The sequence below is a fragment of the Ascaphus truei genome, chromosome 15 (assembly GCF_040206685.1).
Source record: "Ascaphus truei isolate aAscTru1 chromosome 15, aAscTru1.hap1, whole genome shotgun sequence".
Lineage (NCBI taxonomy): Eukaryota > Metazoa > Chordata > Amphibia > Anura > Ascaphidae > Ascaphus > Ascaphus truei.
In genome coordinates this window covers 10890663-10913985 of record NC_134497.1, presented here as the reverse complement: position 1 = coordinate 10913985, position 23323 = coordinate 10890663, and positions in this window count along the sequence as shown.

The window sequence follows — 23323 nt, the reverse complement described above, 5'->3', positions numbered from 1 at the left end:
GTGCGGTGGCGCGTCAGCCAGCAGGGGAGACAAGATGATTGTGTACCCGTGCGGAGACGCGGTCACGTGTTGCGCTGGGAGACAATACGAGGGTAGATGGCTCGGACCAATGGGAGCGCAGTGCTTTGAGCTGTTGGGCTGCGCCCTCTCCATTATGACCACTTCCCCCATCACTCCCTATAGACCGCAGATCACGGTTTTAAGCTGTGCACGCACCGCCAGGACGCCAGGCGCGCGTGCAGCATCCACCACCGGGGACTTCGCCTTATCCCCTTTCCAGACATAAAACACAGAGGCTTATGAACTAAGACTCTTTTTGTAAAGAAAAATGTGTAAAAACTCCAGTGCGAAGAAGTAATACATGAATAATATGAAGGTCGTTGTGCGAGTTCATGCAATTGATGTTGGAAATGATATTTCACACATCCCATCATGTTGCATACCTGATTGATACCGATTGAAATGTGTATTTTTTTTAACTAGTATTATAAAATAGAAATGATTAGTGTAATATTATTTACAATCGCCCTAACTGTGATATTTCTAAAAAAAAAAAAAAATTGACCTTTATATGTAGGGCTACAAACGCTGAGACTCTCTGGTTGAACCTGACGCTGGACCAGAATCCTCCTGAACTCCGTACGTGATGTCACTTCCCGGAACCGTTCCAACCAGCGTGTGTTGCAGGAACAGGAGGGTGATGTCGGGATTGGTAGAATCTATTCTTCTGACCCAGTGCTCTCAATGCGAGTTTTTATTCTGGAACATGCGTGTACCTTTTTTTTTACATTTGTGATAAAACAGTGTTACACTACATAATGCCTTTTTTTATCTGATTTCTGCTGGGGAGGACAGCGGATCCACAAGAACAAAAGGATCCCTTTATCTCTGCAAGGCCAGCTTATTTATAAAATGTTTTACCAGGATGTAATACATTGAGAGTTACCTCTCATTTTCAGGTTCCCAGCTTCAGCACAGGAGGCTGAGCCTCTGATTGAGCCACCTGTGCTGAAGCTGGGATATCCTGAAAACCTGACCTGTTGGGGGTTGGGGGTTGGGTGGCTTGAGGACTGGAGTTGAGCACCCCTGGATTATATCATTGCATTGCTTTTGTTTTTTTCAATAACAATGATCAGGGTCAATATTTAATAAGGTGTTGGTGTACGACATGTTCACATTTTCAGTGCCAGGCTTGTCATGGGCACATGCTTGTGTTCATGGGGGGGGGGGGGGGGGTTAGACTGGCCGAACGGATGGTTTGGCCAACCTGATCCCAGTCCACTTCCGTCTCCTGCATCCCCGGACCATCCATGTCACAGAGATCACGTGACACGGAAGGGCCATGGGCCCCCGGTCACTACGAAGTTGAAAGTACAAATGTATCGCTCCCGTTTCCGAAACGCATGGCGCCAACGCTGGGACGATATTAGACGCGAGATTTCATTAAACAGTATATTATTTTCTTGACGTGTGCCACATTTAACGCGCCCCTTGACGCGCAATCCGTCGTGCGAACGGCAGCAATAATGTCTTCTGCATCTGTAGGTAGAAACCGTTTGAAATGAGTAATGGCTTTTACTTTATTGGAACTCCGATATGCTATAAACTGCTGCTTAAGTGATTGTAACCTGATATAGCAAATGCGTCCATCTCCTGCTGATTACGCACTCGCGTAGATTAATCATTTAGCAGGACGAACGTTTATAAAAGTGACACTGATGTTCTATAATTACAACTATAATATATGCATAAAAGTCTTGGAGTAATCAAGCTCTCAGATATCCCCATCATGTGTGTTTGTGGGGACAGAAACCATATCCTAAGTTGCAAAGATAACAAGAGAAGTGCTAAACGGTTGAAAGTGCGGGTAGCAAAATGTTGAGCATTCCCCCCCACCCCCTCCCCCCCAAATTCAATTCCTTACACAACATTTGTGCCTCAAGGGGCTAAGGCTGAGATTATTGTAGGTGTGCGGCGGAGCTCATGGCGTCAAGCGCGCCTGTCGCTCGAGCGATCCCTGCACCGAGGTCCGAGGCGATGCGGAGGTGAGGCGGACGCGTCACCCGGCTGGTTCGCCCTCATTGGCTGAACTGCTCAAGGGACGCAGCCGACGCGCGAAAAGACAAAATCATTTGTGTCTTCAAAAATCTGCCGCGTGTTCGCTCTGCGTCGCTCGCACTATGGGCGGCCTCACAGAGACAAAGTCTGCGCTGCGCGCGTGCACTCGCCCGCCATCGCGCCCACTATAATCGCGGCGTAATATCACCAGTGAATGAAACATGGCATGTGCCCGGTCTATAGTCGGAGCATTAAGCGAATCTAGAGGTTTTAGAGAATGGAGCAAATTTGCATATTAAATAAATTGCGATGTACACAGACATGAAGAAGCTATCCAAGCAGGTGGTTTGTTTTTCTAATTTTTTTAAAACATAGGGGGTTATGCACGAAGCAGTGATAAGTGTTTTTAAGTGAGATAAATGCCTTTATTTCTCAATATTGCGTGCAGCGCGAATCACAAAGCAGTGATAACGCTGCAGTATCGCGCTTAAATGGCTTTTCACCATCAAAACACAGTCATTGCTAAAACAAATTGCACCATAAATTGCGCCAAAAAGCACTTATCTCACTTAAAACCACTTATCACTGCTTTGTGCATAATCCCCATAGGATTGAAGCAGGCGGTTTCCGGAACTGAACACAATTAATTTTCAGCTCTTGGGACTGCCTGCTTCCCGAGATCACTACCTCCTCCATGCTGGTTTCTCCTGCAAGTTTAAAGCTCCCGTGTTACGTGGGCCAATAGAAAATCACACAGGATGAGGTGACGGTTTCCTATTGGCCCACAGTGTGCGGGAGAATTGAAAAGAGGCCATTATGGGAACCCTGCCACCCGAGCGGAGGTAAGTATCTCTGGAAGCAGGGCGTCCCCGAATTCACACATCTCTAAAAGATCACTTATAAGCAAAGTGCGTTATAGGCAGGGAAAATATGAATATCCACATGGTGGGTGTTTAATTAAAATTTGAACCAGGGTAGCAACTGAATATTACACTTTGGGTGATTTTCGTGGAAAACAGATATGTGCTGAAATGTATGTATATTAAGCAAATAAATGTGATGGATAGGGTGACCAGATTTGTCCCGGCAAAAACCGGGGCAAATCTCACGCATGCACAGGCACAAAGAGCGCTTGCCGACCGTGCATGCACGATCGGCACTTTCCGGCTGCTTGTGCACATGCGCAATTGACACTTGCCGACTGCGCATGCACGAACGGCGTTTGTTGGTCGCTCGTGCGCATGCACGATCGGAGCTTGCTGGTCACGCATGCGCAAAAGCAGCCGGCAAGTACGCAGTCGGCAAGCACTCTTTGCGCATGCACAGTCGGCGCTCGCCAGCGGCACAGAAAACCCGGGAGAGAGCACGAAAAAGTCCGGACAGAGCCCGAAAAAACAGAACTGTCCAATCTAAACCAGGACGTCTTGTTACCCTAGTGATGGAAGAAGTAATATATCACCTTCACTGCTAGAGGGATTTGTATTGCATTTCAGCCATTCCAGAAGCACATGGTCATTCGAAGAATGTGCTTGTCTGGTCCTATAGTAAAGCAGCATGAATGCTGGGAGTTGTAGTTCTTCTTCTCCTGGTACATCATCTGGAATTATAGAGTGGACATATATGTAAGAACATTAAAGGGGGCTTTTCACTAAATGGCAATAGCAGTTATTGTTCCTTAACTATTAGAGCGTCCTAATGATATACCTGTTGTGGCATGGGCATTTGCTTATGTTCTGGAGGCAGATTGGGCTGACCGGCAGTGCTGGAGGTTCTGGTGTCACTCTGTAAGGGTTAAACGCTAGTGCTTGAAAGGCCATTAACAACGGTATTGCTGTCACCATTTAGCAAATAGCTTCCTCCGCTAGGTTTGCCAGGTGTCCAGGAGAGGAGGAAAAAGCATGGAGAGGTGAGAGGGTGTGGGTGTGTCTAGAGAACACCGCACCTTTCACCATTGCGTCCAGCATTTTTGGAGAAGCCATCTGGCCACCCTATCGGTGCCTCAAATTTTAGCATCCAATCTATCACATGTTATATCTTTGACAGTCTTACAGAAGGCAGTGAGACCACGATTCTCAGAATGTGTGTACCGTAAACGCCTGGGGAAGAGCGCGGGGCCTCTGAAACCGCCATGCCCCCCCCCCCTCCCCAAAGATCTTGTGCCCCCCAGTTTGCACACCCCTGACCTAGATGACTCTAGGGGGCCTATTCAGTAAGCATTCATAAGCCACTTATCAAGCACTTATCACCCAAAATGCCTACTGCTATTCAGTAAGCGGTGATAAGTGGGTGATAAAAGATTGAATCGCTCCAAAAAAATTGGTCATAAAAAAAATCACAGAGGCAGCGGTGATAAGCCACTTATCACCACTTTTCGGCATGTTCATAAACTCGTGCAATTCTATTAGCAGTGATTTGGCTATGAACGCCTATCACCGCTCTAGAATGGTGATTTTATCACAAAATTCTCACGCCAGAAAAAGTTGGCTTAAAGGTGTTGGAAACCTGCAGAGAAGCGGCGGGATGGGACTTAGAAAAAAAAATGCATTTTTCCTGCATAGGATTGATGCCGGGAATCTCTGGAGCTGATATCCATTAATATTAGCACCAGAGACCCCTGTCATGAATCCTGTGCAATAAAAATGCATTTACAGTAAACTTCATTACTATAGCGGATAGCCTCAGGGACCCCCTACTTCCCGAGATACAGGCCCCGTTATGGGGGGGCCAGTATCTCCTATGCATTTAAATGTCCGCGTCACGTAACCATGGGAATAAAATGCATAGGAGATACCGGCACCCCATAACGGGGCCTGTATCTCGGGAAGTAGGGGGTCCCTGAGGCTGAAACCAATGCAGTTCAGCTCAGGAGACCCCCTGCTCATCTAAACTATTAAAAAAAAAACATAAAATTAAAATTTATACACATAAATTTCGGGAGATTTTGCCCAGGGAGAGACGGCTCTCTCAGAGCAGCTCTCTCTGCAGCAGATACAACTCGCCGGGTAAGGCCTTTTCAGAGGGTCGTTCATCAGATCACCGGCTTATCACCCATTTTGTGAATTTTCCTATGACAGGTAATAAAGGCTTTCTGAATACCGTGATAGCAACACCCAAAAAAACATAATTTTAAATGCCCTGGTGATAATTTTTATCAATCCTCTCTGAATGAGGCCCTAAATGCTTTAATATTTTACACATGCCTGTATCATTCTGTATTCACTCGTCAAACCCTGCTGCCTTTCTCTGGATTCTGACATGTTTCGGATTCCTGCCACTGCTTGGGTTTATGTCATTGAAGAACTTCACTATTCAAGTTTCACTATACTGGAATGCAACATACTTCACATATCTGAGGCCACAAATATCTCAGAGCAATGCGCTTTTGATTGAAAGGCAGCACAGTTGTAAAACCTCTCAAATGGTGTCCTGGAACCTCTCTTTATATTGTCCCAGTTCTGAGGCAACCGTCACTCCTCAGTGTTATGTTGTTAATAATGTAACTATTTCCCTTGGCTTCTCAGCAAGTTGCCTTGGCTACACCCCTTTTTCTCAGTAAGTTGGGCTGCCCTTTCCTCCCCCTGCTAGTTGGCACAGCCTGACTCTATTTCCTGCTTGACCAGGCTAGCATGCTTCCTCTTTCAGCCAGCAGCCATCTTGCGCAGTCACCTCACTTATATCTTCTAGTAAAGTGATTGTAATTTACTACTAAAGCTATTCCTATATCTTGCATTATCCCATTTGCCATTCTAGTCCTCCTTTCCCCACCATTGCTCCCATGCCACTGTGTATACCCCAGTATCTTTTCCCCCTTTTTATTTTTATTTTTGTGTCCAATAAAAACATCAGCAATTAAGAAGCTTCCCCTTGCTTAGTATATGGGATTGAGTTGAGCTGCCTGACCCTGCTCACTGTCTACAGTGAGCCCAGGACAGAACAAATGGCATATTTCAACATGGATGGAAACACAATATGCAGTTATGTGGAATTTCAGATCTGGAAAGCCGAGGTAGAAATGACGTGGAGAAGATTTTCTCGCCAATCTACTATACATGTTGGAAAGCTGTTTGAGCGCTAGGCATTTTGGACTCCTCTTAAGATATCGTAACCACATTTTGCATGATGGTTCCTGAGATCAAGGAGGCAGGTTTATGTCTGTTTTGGACACAATTGGACGCCATTTTGAATCAAGATGGCGTACTGAACCTTTCAAAACTGCACTGATTTTAACCAACTTCGGCAGGATTGTAAGTAGCTGGACTGAATGTAGAAAATCCATGTTTTGCACATTGGTAACTTTATGTTGGATGCTTCAACTAGGAAAAATGTGTATATTTTTTTGGCGCCTGATGGAAAAAAACAAAAATATAGTTCACACCACAGGTTTACAATAAAAATACATTAAAAAAATTCATTAAGAAACTAAAAAATTTAATTATCCATTTGTAAATCTCAGAACATTCAACTAGTATAATAATACTCACTAAGTATTATTTTGTTTTAATTCCATTTTGACTATAACCCCAGCAATGCATAACGCATTGCAGGCCCCTCCGGCATAGCAAGGTAACCTCAGTTGCTTCCCGAACGTTCCCATCATCGTCCCTCTTTATTTCTTAATTTTGAGTGTTCGTTTGTAGAAATACATTGCAGGCAGATTGGTGTACACCGCCATCTTAAATATCACCCACCAAAAAAAAAAAAAAAAAGCAAAAATGGTGCGTTTGGTCACTCGGCTTTTTTTATTAAAAAAAACACATGGTGATTTGACTGCTATTTTTTACAGACAGGTTAGTTTTAAACTGAAGCAATGAAAGTCCCAAAGGCGCTTAGAAGAGGGGCAACATGGGGCTATGGATTACACCCCAATAACCGCATCTGTTGCTATCAAAATATACTTGTGATTTAGGTCTCTATGTACTGTAGGGTTGGCAGGTGACTTCTCCAAAAATACTGGACACAATGGTGAACGGCGCTCAACACACACACACACACACACACACACACACACACACACACACACACACACACACACACACACACACACACACACACACACACACACACACACACCTTCACTCCATGCTGGGTTTTCCTCTCCTTGGCCCCACCCTTATTCCAGCAGCAAAGTTATTAGAGACAGTCTACTTTGGTCACCATTATTTTTATATATACCTTTATATACACTGCTATTATTGACAGTGTTGACATTCAAAGCACTGCATGACCCGGGTCCCAGCAATCTGAAAGAGCTTCTAGTTCCCTGCACTCCCATTCGCTCACTTCCATCTGCAAGTGATGGACTCCTAACAGTTCCCAGAATCTCTGTGACTTCCTTTGGCGCCCGAGCTTTTAGCCACGCTGCTCCCACTTTCTGGAACAGTCTGCCTGGAACAGCTCGAGAGGCCCCCTCTCTGGGAATCTATAAAAACAGGCTCCAGACCTACGTGTTGACCCAGGCATTTAATTCATGAACCACAACCTGTCTGGCATTTAATAGCTAACGCACCGTCCCATCCTGTATTGCGTCTTTCCTTGGGTTTGGTCTTGTTTATAACTTTAAATGTTTAATTCTTTGATTCCTTTTTGTACCTGTGAAGTGAGTTCCATTGGGGGGGAAAGCATTATATAAATAAAGTCATTATTATTATTGAGTGTTTTTTAGCCATTTTATATCTTGTATTTTGTTTGCAGGACACATCCCTTCCAGACAACTGCAGAGGATGCTGGAGACAGAAATCCTTTATCTGTTAGAGTGGGGTTATCATTTCTAAAGTTGTGCTGATTACAATATATATATGACATCTCAAGAAATGTACATATGTCCATCACAGTCCTTCCAATGTGCCCTATTTAGCATGCCCTCTACCTGTTCTTTATGTCCTGTACCTATTAAATTCAGCTGTACCTTTTGGTATCTATTCCTACCAATGGTTGAATTTGGGAACCTTCAGCTAATTAAACCAAGTGGGAGATTGATGAGTTCTCTGATAGGATCTGTGCATATAGCACATTGCATGTGTTACTGAGCCTACTTAGAAGATTTCACTTGTAGGAAACCCCTCGACCCCCCACTGACGCAGCAGTCTTCCTGTTCCCACATTGCACACGTTGGGGACTTTACCATAAGACTCATTTTTTTCTATGTAAGAGAAAAGTACGGGAGAGAATTACACAAGGAGAATGGAATGATGAAGGCAATTTGCAGAGATATTTTTGGACAGATTAAATGGCTGTACAGTACCTATATCTGGTATTCTTAAAATAGTTTTACAGTCTGCAAAAAAATAGGTTAAAATTGGTGTCTTTGGCAATGTTGATTGTCTCATAAGTGTTGTTTTTCTATGAAGATCATCTCAAAAAACAAAGAGGTTAACATCAGTTTTTCTATCTTAATCTAGCTGTGCTTTGATAGCTATCCCCAGCGAACAGGGATCAGTTTATTTTGCTTGAAGCATATCAAGCAAAGATTGTTGTTGTCAGATACATACACCAGGGCTGAACTTTAAAGCAAACCTTCTGAACAACGAGAATTAACAAAATGTCACGGGGGAAGGTAACAGAGGCTGGAAGAGAGAGTTTGGGGTACAAAACGGATTTCAAATAAATTTCCTTTTCAATTATTTTTGACATTTAGCAGCAGAAACCACATTGTTTTTTTTAAAAGAAAATGAGATGAGAAGAATAAGCATATAGCAGATTGGTAATAATCATCTACATACCCGAATGTGCGGGACACGGTAACAATGACGGGTTTCTTGTATCTGTAAGGTGTACTCATCTGATTTATACAGGCAGCAGGCATGTCCTAAAAAATGTATGTTTGAAGTTAGCATGTCATCAAACACATGTCTTTCACTTCAAGACAAAAAGCCTCAACCAATGGGAAAGACAGGCAGACAAGGGAAATCTGCTCAGACTGTTGATCAAAGGCAATAAATATATATATTTGTAATTAAATCGATATATGTATATTACTATAAATAATATACTGTTCCTACTACTATTTGTTCAAAGGTTTTCTCAAAGAAAACGATGATGTACACACATCAAACAGTACAATAGAGTAATAAAAACAAATTCTGAATAAAGTACACAATCGTATACAATAATAATATACTAGTATTCAGCCCCCATTACTAATGCTGCTATTAAGTCTGAGACCCCGCAGCAAGCAGGAAGGACTCTGAGACCACGCAGCGGAGTGAACATCGCACAGACGATGCGGAGTGTATACCATGCTTCCATTGTGGGTTATCCCAAACATGCCTGTTGCTACTGAAATATTGTAAGTGACTTTCTTTTATCTGCATAGAAAAGGTTTTAAATCAGTACTTCACTATATTACCCGTCTGTATTTAGTACGACTGCAACCAGGAGAGAGATACTGTCACACACAGATTTCCAGCTGCACTCTCTAGATCATCAGCGGAGTAACACACACAAAACACAAGTGGATAATTTGTGAGTTTATTACTATACAAAGAAAGATATCCTATTCTCCTATTCTTGATATACTATACCATGATATTTTCTTTTTCCCTCACATTTTTCGCTTAGGTCATGCTTTGAACATTGTATATATATATATACACACACATACACACACTTCTCTTTCTGTGTGTGTGTGTGTGCGCACTCTCCAGTTATAAACTTAAAACCAGTTTATTGCATCCAACAAGGTAAAAGAATCGCCCAACGTTTCGAACCATACAGGTTCGTTGTCCAGCACATGTGTGGTTCGAATCGTCGCCCTATTCTTATACCTTAATGGATGTACTAAACTGGTTTTAACTTTATATACCTGGGGAGCGCGGTGGACTTTCACTCCTTTCATATACATATTTTTGAATTGCGTGGTTTCCATGGTTCGTCTGCTGGCGCCCCATAAAGATAACTAGTGACTGCTTTGTTCTGTAGTAGCTTTGTCATTGTAAGATCTTTTTTACCTTTTGAGCGCCCCCAATACTTAGTTTCTTACTGTGTATATATATATATATATATCAAACATTGTTAAAGTTCTGGATCTTCAATTGAGCCATACCCCTGTCCCCATTTGGGGGTTTATTATCGAATCCCCAATGTCATCAAGTTTTGATAGGATCATTGATTTAGAATTATCGGTTTACTCATAAGCCAAAAATGGAGAAAAGAAGAGTGATCGATGGCTAGGAATCCTCAAAACACTACATTAGGCATCTTGGATGACACCCAAGATAGGCCCGTAACATTATGACAACAAACGTTCTCCCAATAAAACGCCCAACGTTTTGGGGTCAATTGTAAAATAAAGGTCCACAAAGCTGAAGATGCCAGACAGACTCCATAATCAGCTCTCTGCTAGCCCCTGTCTAGCACAGCAGATGGCAACTATATTTGTTGAGAGGGCTGAAGTGGATGCAAATGAGACAAGTTTACAGTTGCCATTCATCAAGTGAGACAATAGCACCTGATAACATGCCCCCACTGTATGAGGAGTCAGTTTGGCTTCAGGGCACATTTGCTTATGTGAAAGCTCGCATTGTGGATAAGATGCAATAAGTCTCGGGATCCTTGCAGGACACAAACACACGAGCACTGAAGCTTGATAGAACCAGTGTTTTCTCCCATTCTATAGCTACACAATACCCATTTCTACAAGCGTTAAAAAGGTGGACAGATTTATAGGGCGTCAAACCTCTTACTGCACTGCAGAAAACTTGCTCCCCCCTCTCTATTATGCATGAACATTCTTAATGTATATGTATGTAAATCCTATATAGATATACTTGAAAACAAAAGGTAACTTTCAGTGAATTACTTTCTGGTAAAACATTTTATAAATACATTTAGAAAGACAATACAGTACAGAGAATAGTAATACAATAAGTACAACAATGTCTGACAATAGGAAAGGGAACCCCTGCCCCGGAGAGCTTACAATCTAAGTGGTATGTTGGGAAACTTGCAGAGATAGCAGGTGAGGGAATAAGTGCAGTAGATGGCAGTGCTTGGCAGGAGAGACTGTGGGACAGTAGCCATGAGTCTAGGCTATCGGGATGCTTCATGTAAGAGGTGGGTTTTCAGGTTTGTCTAAAGGTGGGGAGAGAAGGTGCTCTGCAGATACTGAGTGTGAGGGAGTCCCACAGGTAAGGTGCAGTGAAAGAAAATGGTTTAAGGTTAGAGAGAGCAGTAGAGGTGAAAGGGATGGAGAGGAGACAGCTATGGGTAGAGCGCAGGAGACAAGCAGGGGCATAGCGAGAGAAGCATCAGCCACCTCCTCACTATATACTATTGAAGACAAGGAGTGCACCACCTACCAATCTTTCTGTTAACGTCTTTATCATAACACTTTTATCAGATGATCTTCAGTGTATCTGCTCATGTTTTATTTCAGCGTTTGGTTGCCATTTTTCTTATGTTTTACATGTTTTTATGGTTAATTTTTCCATGTTTAAGTACTAATAATAAATTAGGATTATTGTAGTAGCAAAGGAGGGAGAGGAGGTGGTATGATACAGATTATTGAACCAACAAGTCGTTGATATGTTACACGCTTTCCAACCTCTCGGGGTAGGGCAAGACCTGATGAAGGACCCTGAGAGGTTGGAAAGCGTGTAACATATCAACTGGTTGTTGGTCCTATATAAAGCACCATACCCCCTACTCCCTCTCCCTCCTTTGTTACTGCGTGGAAGAGAGGACCAACACGGTGACCCCACCCTTCTTTGATTATTATTATTGTGATATGTTGCCTTCAGGGAAGGAAAGGGTAAGAGAATTCACACAAGAAAAGCAGAGCAAATCCACCATAAATATACCCAGAACAGAACAATGTAGCAGAAAATTCCAAATGTATTCATAGCATATTACGAAAAGATATGGGCGAGTTTGTTCGGCGTATTTGGATCCGCGGCTGATCGGCCGGTTCCTTTGGTCCGGGGATTTCCTGCGGATCGATCTCAAAAAGGGCGAGTCGCGTTTAGCTGATTATTATTATTACCAATACAATCCGTGGGATTCAGCAATCCATTGGCGGATTTTTAAGAATCTACAAATCCGTCCACAGGTTGTATCCAATGGCGGATTGTGATGAATCTGCGCCGGTTAAAACCGACCAAATTTATTGGCGAATTTTACACCGTGAAACAGATTATTTTTTTTGTGGGGGGGGGAGAGAAATGCGAGAAAATCCGACAAACAGATGCGGGCAGATTCGACCGTCCCTAATTACGAAGCAGATAAAATTGGGGCAGGGGGAAGCCATAAAACCCCAACGCGTTTACGTTCTGCTTTAATCAAGGAGTGATAAATGAAAGGGGAAGCAATTCATGGTGGGGTCTACCATATTCCCTGATGCGTTGGCAATCTGTCATGTTACTTAATATCTCGTTAGCCAAAGTGCATAAATCATTGTACTGAGCGCTCATTAACATCAGCTTAAAGATTGTGAACATGTAGCAGGACATGAGATTTTAGCAGTGTTCCCCCTTAGGCCCATAATATAGTTGGCGCGCGCCCATAATATAGTTGGCTGTGGATAGCCAGCCGTCCTATACTAGGGATGCGCATGCGCGCATGACAGTGAGCGTGGAGCCTAACATTTTACAAACAGTGATACATTCCCTGTGTGACATTAGATGTAATAATTACATCGCCTTGCCGATCCCCTATTGTACTGGCAGGCCTTGTAAGGCCTCGGCCATGTTACGTGCTTGCTGGCGGAAGCGCGCTGAGGCGCGCTCCCGCTCAGCACTGAGCCCCTACAGCCGCAATTAGAGCGGCTTTAGTAGGGGCTCACCTGCGCTTACGCGCGCTTGCGGAAGCGCAGGTCTTGGGGGAATTTAAAATTCCCCCGCTTGCCGGCGAGACAGGCCGGTCACGTGAGCGGTTCGCCCAATGAGGGCGAACCAGCTCCGTGACGTCACTGGCCCGCCCCCGGCCAGTGACGCGCCCGCCCCCGGACCGCCCCCGGACCGCCCCCTGACGGCTGCTGAGAGCGCTTGCGGTAAGCAACCGCAAGGCCAGGGAAAGCACCCGTTTTCCCTGCGCCTCAGCGCGCCTCAGCACGCCAGCAGGGACCGTGGACTCGGCCTAAGCCTTTGGTGAAGACAGACACACGCCACGCGTGTGACATATTCCACCATTATTACCACTTGTGTAGAATAGGTCTGCTTGTTTCAGTTTTAAAGAGGCAGTCCAAAGCTGCACTTAAAAAAAAAAGTATATCTTTTTGTTTTTGTTTAAATATATGCAGCCTTTGATTATCTTTATTGAAAACTAATTACTTAAGCTGCTGATTGATTTGTTCTCTCGTGAACGATCAGCAAATATCCTGCTTCCCTGGGCTCACTAAATGGCCGCCTTTCTGTTTCAATCAATCCTTCACTCAGTGTAACTCAGCAGTTACATTGTATCCTGCTATTACTAAGGTAACGTTGCCTATTGTTACAGCTTGCTGCTCAAACTGCTGGAAACATTTGCAACAAATTATCAGAAACAGGAAAGTGTTGCAAAGATCTTGCACTGCTGGGGAGGTGGGCTAGATCCTGCTTTAGAAATCAGAGGACGCTCAGTACATTGAAACTCATTAAAAGTTTCATTAAGAGTTGAATTTTAAGGGGAAATGCCATAAATATTATTTAAAACTACAGAACTGTTTTTTTTTTTTTTTTATAACACACACGTGCAGGATATTGCATGGAGTACTCCATTGTCAGAAAATCATAGTGCTGAAAGAAAAAAAATGTAAAGTATATCCTTATACCATAAATAGTGATTTAATTAACAGCAAACTGAGTCATATAACTAACAAATGAAAGAACGGAGCGCCAAAGTTAAAAGGCGGTTATTAGAAGAATGACATCATCTTGCCCTTTCCAAAGCAGTTGTTATTGTGTAATAATCGGATTCTCTGTTCAGCAGATATAGGCGTTGGAAATATTATGTGTTCGGGAGCTTAAAATGGAGCTCGCCCCAGAGCCTACTACATTCTAAAGGTTATGGAAACTGCACTGTGGACGGCCGCCACGGGTGGACCCCCAATGCTCGCACCCGACTTACGTTTGTGAGTTTTATTACTTTTTTAATATAATCTGTTATAAAACCTGCTGCACGGTATTTTGTGTCCTCTGTCTCATGTCACGCCATTCTCCTCCCCACTTCCATGACGAACACCAAATATCATCATCTGAGGTGGTCACTCTAAGGCCAGGTCCCCGCTGGCTACTGCAGCACCAGCAGTGGCGGACACTGCAGGGTGATGAGAGCGAACCTGCCGGGTGATGTCACGGCCACGCCCCCTGTCTTTCCCCCTGCAGACCGGGGGACTCGGCTGCACGCGCCAGCCTCGCAGACGCACGTGCAGCGCAAGCAGCGGGGCCGTAGCCTTAATAACCCCAAGGCCTGCATTAATCACATCAAATGTGAGTGAAATATATACCACACGGTTGGTTATTAATACTGTCGAATTCATTGTTATCATACTCTGTTGCATTAGATGTGTATTTTCCCCCCAATTTGATATCCCCGGATGTGAGTGCGCTTCTGACCCTCTGCTTCCATCATGCTAAAGGTTACCATGGTAACCTCAGAAGCTCGAGAGGAAGAAAATGAAAACGATTATCAGAACTACAGCTGCTGCCACAGAGACCTGAGATGCATTGCAATGCGTTGCATAGCGTCTCCGTTATTTTTGTAGTTAAAAAAAAACCTGTCCTGTTACACGGATCAGTGCAGCATTCGCTCAAACTGTATAATCTGAGCAACGCCGCCATTATCCCCTGTATATTGACTCCTTATCATGGTATAGTTCCGAGTTTCCTTGTTACTGCACCGAGTGGAAAAACGCTTCACATGACGTCATGTGATTGATGTCGAGGAGGTAGTTCATTGTAAAAGATTCACGCCCTCTGCATAGAATAGCCCCAGCATCTTGACGCTGACGTGTTGTAAATAATTGCCCATCTTGTCAATATCAGCAATGCACAGGATTCTGGGAATGAAATGCAAGGAGAACAGAGGGACTGCAACAATCCAAACTCCATCCCGGAAACACAGGAATCTTTCCACGGCATAGCGGGAGTTACTTGTCAAACACCACGGCGGGGGTGTCCAATCTTTTATTGGTTAAGGAGCCCCAGAATTAGATTGTGTCATTCTGGGGAACTCAGTCTCTCACTTCCCCCTCCGTCTCTCACCCTCAATAATAATAACTTTAATTCAGAGCGCGCTTTTTTCCCAATGGGAGAGCTTCACAAAAACAGTGCGCAGAACGCAGCACATAGGAATTGTAACAGACACAGGTCCCTGCCCCGTCGAGCTTGCAATCTATGATTTTGGTGCCTGAGGCACAGGGAGATAAAGTGACTTGCCCAAGGTCACATGGAGCCGACACCGGGAATTCAACCAGGTTCCCCTGATTCATACTCAGAGTCATTGTTATCAGAGCCAGTTCTACCCCTCCCCCTCCTGCTCCCATCTCCCCTCCCTCTATATCTATCTGACTGTCCTTATCTGCCACCGCGCTATGTGCATTATGATGTCACCAGTATGATGTCATGTGCCAGATACATAGCCTAACAGGTATAACACTCAGTGAAAAAACAGAACGTTTTTTCGCGTATGTACGGCCAATCTTTTCGCACGCAGCATGCTCCTTACACGGAGAAGCGCGGTGAATATGTATATTTGTATAACACTCAGTGGCTGACTGGATTAGAGAAATTGTAATAACTCATAGAATTAAAAATAGAATGTATCCAATTGTATCCAAACATAGACACAAACCTGCTCTCTGATCTCAGGATCCATCATATAAGATGTGGTTACGATATCTTAAGAGGTGTCCAAATGCCTAGCGAACAGACAGCTTTCCAGAATATAATAGCCATACTGTGAAAATAATACATTTGTTAACTTATTTAATGAAACATCAGTGTTGCGGCAAATACATTTTTGGGTTGATACTTCGCAACTGCAGTCTGCGCCAACAATATCAACTGTCTTTAAGGTTTACGCCAAATTGGCGGGTGATTTTGGCGCACGTTTTCCTTTTTTTCTGTCGACAAACATTCTTTTTTTATTTAGTAAACACCATTTACATCGGGAGGCCTGGCGCAGTCCATCACTTGCGCAGATACAGACTTGTCTGGTTAGTTTATAGGCACACAAGCACTATTACAGTGGAATTTTCCGTGCACCAATTTTGAACCAAAAAAGTTGTTTGCTACGCTTGATAAATAAGTCCCCAAAAGCTGCAATACTGGCGCACAGAGTATTATCAGATTAAATCAAACAAACAAAGTGCAGTGGTTTCCTAGTCATGTGACGTTATTTCTGTGCCGGTTCAGCAACTCGTGAAATTGGATGAATATCCCCCAAAATATCTTTTATGGAAAAATGTAATGGTGATGGGTTCTGATCATGGGTTTTCCCGCTGCGAAAATGGCACTGGAATTTTCCCACAATCCCAATAAAATCGGGGAAATCTTAAAAGAATATGCTACTTTTTTATCCTCTGTATTGTTTTTTCCAGCCGGAAGTTGTTGATAACAGTTTTTGCCCACCAAGCACAGGAACAAAATATAACAAAACACACTATATTAAGATGCAGTAAATCACCAATTACTTGGGCATATAATGGAGACCGTTGTGTAAGGCAGACTCTCCTTCAGGCTATATGGCGTTCGTACAAAGTCACCCGATGGAGTCTCTCACGATGTCAGAGTTCATGACCTTGCACCCTCCCCTGTGCATTAAGTATGAACATTTAGCTTGTACACTGAGGGGCAGCTATTCCCTGTGCTCATGTTATGTTACTAGAAAAGGATGAACTCAAACAGAGATCAGGCTGGAGAAACATCACTAGGACACAATTATTAATATATGGGCCAACATTCATGGTCACGTTTTTTTCTCCAAAAAAGGACATCAGGACATCTGAGACAGTGCGGTTCACTTAAAGCAGCAGTCCAAGCTGCAGTTTTTTTTTTATTTATTTACATGTATTTTCCCTTTAATATGGGCTTCAATACAAGCCACACAGTGATAAGTAATTAGCTAAGTTGCCGATCGATCTGTTCTCCTGTGATCGATTGGCGAAGATTCGGCCCGGGGTCGAATGGCTGTCAGTAAATGGCTGTCAGTAGCAGCAGAAGAGGAGCAAAGATGCTAAGTTCTGTGAGGAAGATCATGTGACCAGGAAGTCACTAGATACTATTGGTGCACTGCTAGAGAGAGGTCAGGGCTCAAAAAGGGGTGTGTCAGAGCCTGTTTCAGAAGAGGAAGGGGAAGTGACTTTGTAAATGGATGCTATAGAAACCAAAAATGCTTGTTACATTATAATACATTGAAAATGTTATTCAGAGTTGTTTAAAAAAAAAGAAAAATGCTACAAGTACTTTCTCATAGTACAGAACTGATTTTTTTTTTTTTTTAACACGTTGTATATTGTTTAGTCTGCAACTTTAAAGGAGTAATTAGTCATATCTTTTATTTGTATGGTGCAAACATATTCCACAGCGCAGTACAATGTGGGAGGGAGGCAAAGGAGTACATATATGTCAAGACAGACTGAGACCTTCATGGCAATATTCAGCTAACCTGTCAACTGTTCATTTCTCCCACGATAGATTGTCGAACAACCAACTTTTTTTGGGGGGGAAACAAAATGGCTGCCTGATTTATGTTGAGTCCTATCCTTTTGTCAGGGGAACGCATATGCATGTGTGTTCCAGTCACTAAGCAGGAATCATGCCTGACCATGTGTCACATGTCCCAGCAGTCACGCGATACCTGTGTCTGCCGGGAGCACAGCTTGGGAGAGTGTTCCTAACCCTCTAAACGGCTGCGCCGCTAGTTGCCGTGACCACCAATAGACGCAGACGACCATGAAAATCAATTAAAAAAAAAACACATAAAGAAGAACAAAAAAAACAGTATTTTTTTTTAAGTATAACATTTTGATTTATGTGCATAAAAAGGGAGGTAAATTTGGGGTGAAACATAATTTTCCGTTGACAAACTATAGAGATAAATATGTTGAGATACACTAGTGAAAGGATACGGATTGTGCAGATATCGCAGGGCGGAGCAATAAAAATGGGAATGAACCCCCGAAAATAGGATTAAGCAACATCATAAAACACCCGCCCCGTGACAATAAAAATCTGCTATTTTCACCTGGTTTGTTGTCCACAGGCTATAAAAAGACAGATCAAAAACGACACCACAGGAAACCCGTCGTAATGAGGTCATAAAAACAGGCGCTACAAACGATCGTTCTTTCTGGGCGGCTGTACCGCCTTCATATAACAACAAAAAAGAGGGGGGGGGGTAAAAATGACGGCATGAGCGGTTCTTCGCAGCGAATCTCAGGTTCTGGCGACTCTTTGGGAAATTGGCAGTGCATTCTTAATCCAAATTTACGGCTGGTAAATAAGAGGCTACAGACTTAACACTATCACTGCCGGTGGGGCCTGCAAAACATACAAAGAGTTAACATTTCTTTTAACCGGATCCTGTAAGCAATTGCAATGCTAGTCATTTGATTATTTTCTTTTATAAATGTGGTTTTTGTCTGGTTTTGTTTTTTTGTTTTTTGCAGTAAATCGGGCGCCAGTTTGACATGAAAATGTGGGTAAGGGGCACAGTATACTTCTTATTTATATACTGGATACTACGATTGGTGATGTCCCATCATGTTTATTGTATTGTATTGTATGTCTTTATTTATATAGCGCCATTAATGTACATAGCGCTTCACAGTACTAATACACGTGGTAATCAAATAAATAACAGATAATATAAATAACAGATCATGGGAATAAGTGCTTTAGACATAAAAGTAACATTAAGGAAGAGGAGTCCCTGCCCCGGGGAGCTTACAGTCTAATTGGTAGGTAGGGAGAACGTACAGAGACAGTAGGAGTAACATGGTTATTATGGCGGCACGTGACTCATACCCCCAGGACCGCTGGAGGGACGCGGATTCACAAGTAACGCATTCGCAAAGGCCAATACGGCAAAACATCAATCAGCAATAGCAACTTTATTTCGCATAGCGCTTTTCTCCCGATGGGTCTCAAAGCGCATCACAATTACAGCACAGCGCTCCTGCGGTAATACACGAGACATCGTAATATAACACACCATGGGGACACGCATTTTATGCATAAAAGCAAACAGAAGAAACGCAAGGCGCACTGGCCCGAAAGTTCTTTATATCCTGAAGACAAATGTAGTTCTCTCCCTGCCGCTGCCATTCTCTGTGATCAGCGGGGTCACTCACCTTGATAAAGAGCTGACGCTCGAAACGCGTAGGTGGGGGCTTGTGTCCCTGTGTATGTCGCTTGCATCCATGCTGATAATAATTTAGCTTTATTTTAATGGAAATGCTCTCCCTTTGCTCCGTTTGATAATTTCTTCACCTTTGAGAAGTAGTGCTTGGTCTTCTTGGCTACTTTTGTCACTTACAGGATCACACCCTCTGTGGTTATGTTGTTAAGTGGGAGAATAGTTTTATGTGATTTGTAATATATATATATATTTTTTTTATTTTTTTTTATTATGTTGTAAGCATTTATTGTGCTTTTTATACATGTGACCTTATTGGTATTCATTTTGTCCTCTGTTTTCTCTTTTGCGCCCCTTTTTTTTGTTTTAGACATAAAAGTAACATTAGGAAAATGAATTCCTGCCCCCAAAAGCTTACAATCTAAGTGGGGAAGGTGTTTACAGTACCATTACTTTATGGGAAGAATGATCCTTTAACATTGCCAGGTGCTGCTTGAAGTAAAATCAGAGTGAACAGGAGAACTTTGGCAGTGCGATCTTTAATATTGACTGGAAGGTCAAAAATCATGTGATATCCTACATGTGTGTTTTTAAATAAATCAGTTCTGTGGTATTTGATAAAACTTACAAAAGTTCTTATTTTTTATTCAACTCTTAATGCCGTTTTAATGAGTTTTAATATACTGAGCATCCTTTAATTTCTATAGCAGGTTTTAGCCCACCTCCCCAGCAGTGCAAGATTTTTGCAACACTTTCCTGTTTGTGATCATTTGTTGCCAATGTTCCCAGCAGTTTGAGCTGCAAAATGTAACAATAGATAATGTTGCCTTAGTAATATCAGGATACATTGTAGCTGCCGAGTTACACTGACTGAATGATTGTTTGAAACTGAAAGGTGGCCATTTTGTGAACCCTGGGAAGCAGGATCTTTGCTCATCGTCAGCTTGGTAATTCGTTTTCAATAAAAGTTTTTAAAGTGCTAGATTCTGTCGAGCGCCCTTTTCTTTTAATTAATCTTTTAACCGGATTAGAACCCAGGGATTCCCAGATCTGAACCCTTCTATTTTCCACTCTGGGGATCCCCTAATTCCCAAGACACTTGCAGATTCACCTGTCGGCGTTCTCCTCCCTTCCCGGGGGGGAAACAAAATGGCTGCCGAACCACAGAGCATGTGGCTTCCTACTGGATGAGCACAGGCACCATCTTTAAAAACCTAGGAAGTGCCCCAACACTTGTGCAATTATATTAATGTTTCTTGCTTTAAGGCGCAGGCAAAGACCGAAGCCTCAGAATCAATGGAAGCAGTTCAGTATGCAGTCAGGGTGGGGAGTGCTGGAACATTTGCATAACTGCCGGTAGCAGCCAGTTACTAAGGAAGCCAGGGCGTTACCAGCCTGCGGTAAAGGGAGTTTAAGACCCACAGAGCCCATTGAGACCAAGTGGCGAAGACACTGGAATATTTCAGCTCTATTCCAATGAATGAGGCTAAACGCTTCTCTAGCACGGGGAAGGCTGCTTCATAGCATAAAACTCTATGAAATGAGCAAATCCAGTTGGAATTCCAGTGTCATTTCATCGTCTCAAATCATTGTTGCCTCAGGCAGCATGCATGGGGGCGTGCGTAAGCTTTATGAACACCGATTTATTGCGCCTGTAAATTCTACTACGTCCTGCACACTACGTTGTACATTATCACCTTTTTTTGTGTGCAGGAAATAAAATAATTTCTCCAAGGCTCTTGGCAACCTAACTCAAACGTCCAGGATAATGAGATCTCCTGGCATTTGTAATATTTCACGCTGTTCATTTACCCAGACTGTATATACTCTGCATTACACAACTCTTCCTTCACAGCTCAAGCACAGGAAACACAGAGCAGAAGAGGACACAGCAATAAGGCAGGCGAAGAGAAAATGAGTAAAAAATGTATTAAAAAATGTATGTAATTTTTTTTCTAACATAGAAGCGTGTTCACTAAAAATAGGATCAAAGTCCGTGAGAAACAACTCTTCAAAACCAGTGGCTGAGACCCAGGAGTGTGAAGGTCAAAAGGTGGAAAGTTCTCGGTGTCCTTTTTGCATAGTCCCAAACTCATACTGCCACGATCCAAATAATATTCAGGTTTGGGGTCACCAACAGGAATACTGTGAAGAAATACACAAATGACAACTCCAGTAAAAAGACTAATTTCCTCCTTTTTAATATGCTGCAAAGTTGTCTTCTCCTTGGTTGGGGGAAGATGCCCGCTCCATTATTATAACAGATTCAGCTCCGGAACGGCCCAAACGGTTCCAACTATGTGAAAAACAAAAAAATCTATTTCCAATTCTGGTGGGATTGCTTCATTAGGGGCACATGCATCCAACCGGGGATGGTTGATCATACCGGTTCCGGCGTCACCGCCCATTGACATTGAATAGGAGTTGACGTCGAAACCGGGGGGGGATAACTCATGCTGGTACTTGATGTAAGTGCCCCCAACATAACCATCCTACCAAAAATTGTAAATAGCTGGGGGGTTTTTCACGTAGTTGGAACACGGGTGGGTCGTCCGGAATGGAACTGCTCACCTTTCGGCTTCGGAGACCACACGGTTCTCGAGATATTTGACGGTGAAGGTTCCCGTGCTCTCTCATGGAGAAACAAAACATGGGCGATGGTGTCGTTCGGTAGGAAGCTGCCGCCGATGATCGCTTGGCTCACGCGTCCCACAAAATTTAGAGCAAGTTGTTCATCCTGGAGGGAACTTTCAAACCCATACCTTTCACCGGTAAGTATTTTGGGAACCAAGGGGGGGGGGGGGGGGTGGAAGGAGGTCCTCAGAGTTAAAAGTAGAGGGGTTCAGCTTCACAATACCCTCTTATTTGCAATGATGTTAAAAAAAATAAAGCTTTTAAAAGAAACATTAAAAAATAAGATTTATATACACTGTAAGAAATTGTCTTTTCCTCTAAAAATTCGAGCATGTGAATGAATGATTATAGGACGATTGTTGAAAAGATGTCTCACAAAAATAAGGACATATGTTTAAACACTGGAATGAGTTTGAAGGTGCTTTTACAACTTAGAATGTAAAATCTTCCTAGATTCAGTTACTGGTGAAGTATTTTAAGTAAAAGAGGTGTGGTTCATCTATTCTAACAACCAGAATTGACAGAAAGGTTATACAGTGGTTTTAAATTGCTTGAACTGCCCTGTTTAGGTTGAGACTGATTGATTATTGACAACTGTAGGTCCAAGCTCAGAGAAGAGGCATATGTCGGTTTTGAGATGTTTGGGGAAAGGACAGCGAGAGACAGGCGGTTGCCCATGACAATTGATGGTATGTTGAGGCAATCATTTCAGACAAGAAGCTTGCGTTCTTTATATGTCCACAAGGAGATATTGTGACATGAGTGGTGTAACATACTGTATGTAATTACCATGTTAGGATATAACACTTAAGGTTAAGCTGGCTGACTGGGTAGGTTTGTACAGTGTTAGCTGTGATAGGCTGGGAGGGAGAGAAGGAGCAGAACTTCTGTATACCACCAAGATGTAGCAGGTTAAGAGAACATATGTGTTAAAGCTGCAGTTCAAGCAATATCCTGCATGTGTGTTTTTTTTAATAAATCAGTTCTGTAGTCAGAAAAAATACTTTTAGCATTTTCTGTTTTAAAAAACAACAACTTTGAAAGACCAATTTTCTTGTATTCTATTTTTAAAAGTATGCTTGTTGCTATAGCAACCATTTACATTCCCCATATTTAAAGATGTCGCCAAACTTTGCCGATCAATAGACGGAGAACGAATTGACCGGCAGCTATGCAGTTCTTTAGGTAAGTAGAGATTGCCCACATGAAACTATTGAAGTAAAAAAAAAACCTAAAAAAACACAGGAGCTTGAACTGCAGCTTTAAGATCTGAACAGATGTGGAATTTAAACTCAGAAGATATCAGGATGTAATAGAAAATATTTAAGAAGATTATTTAATCATCAATGACAATATCCTA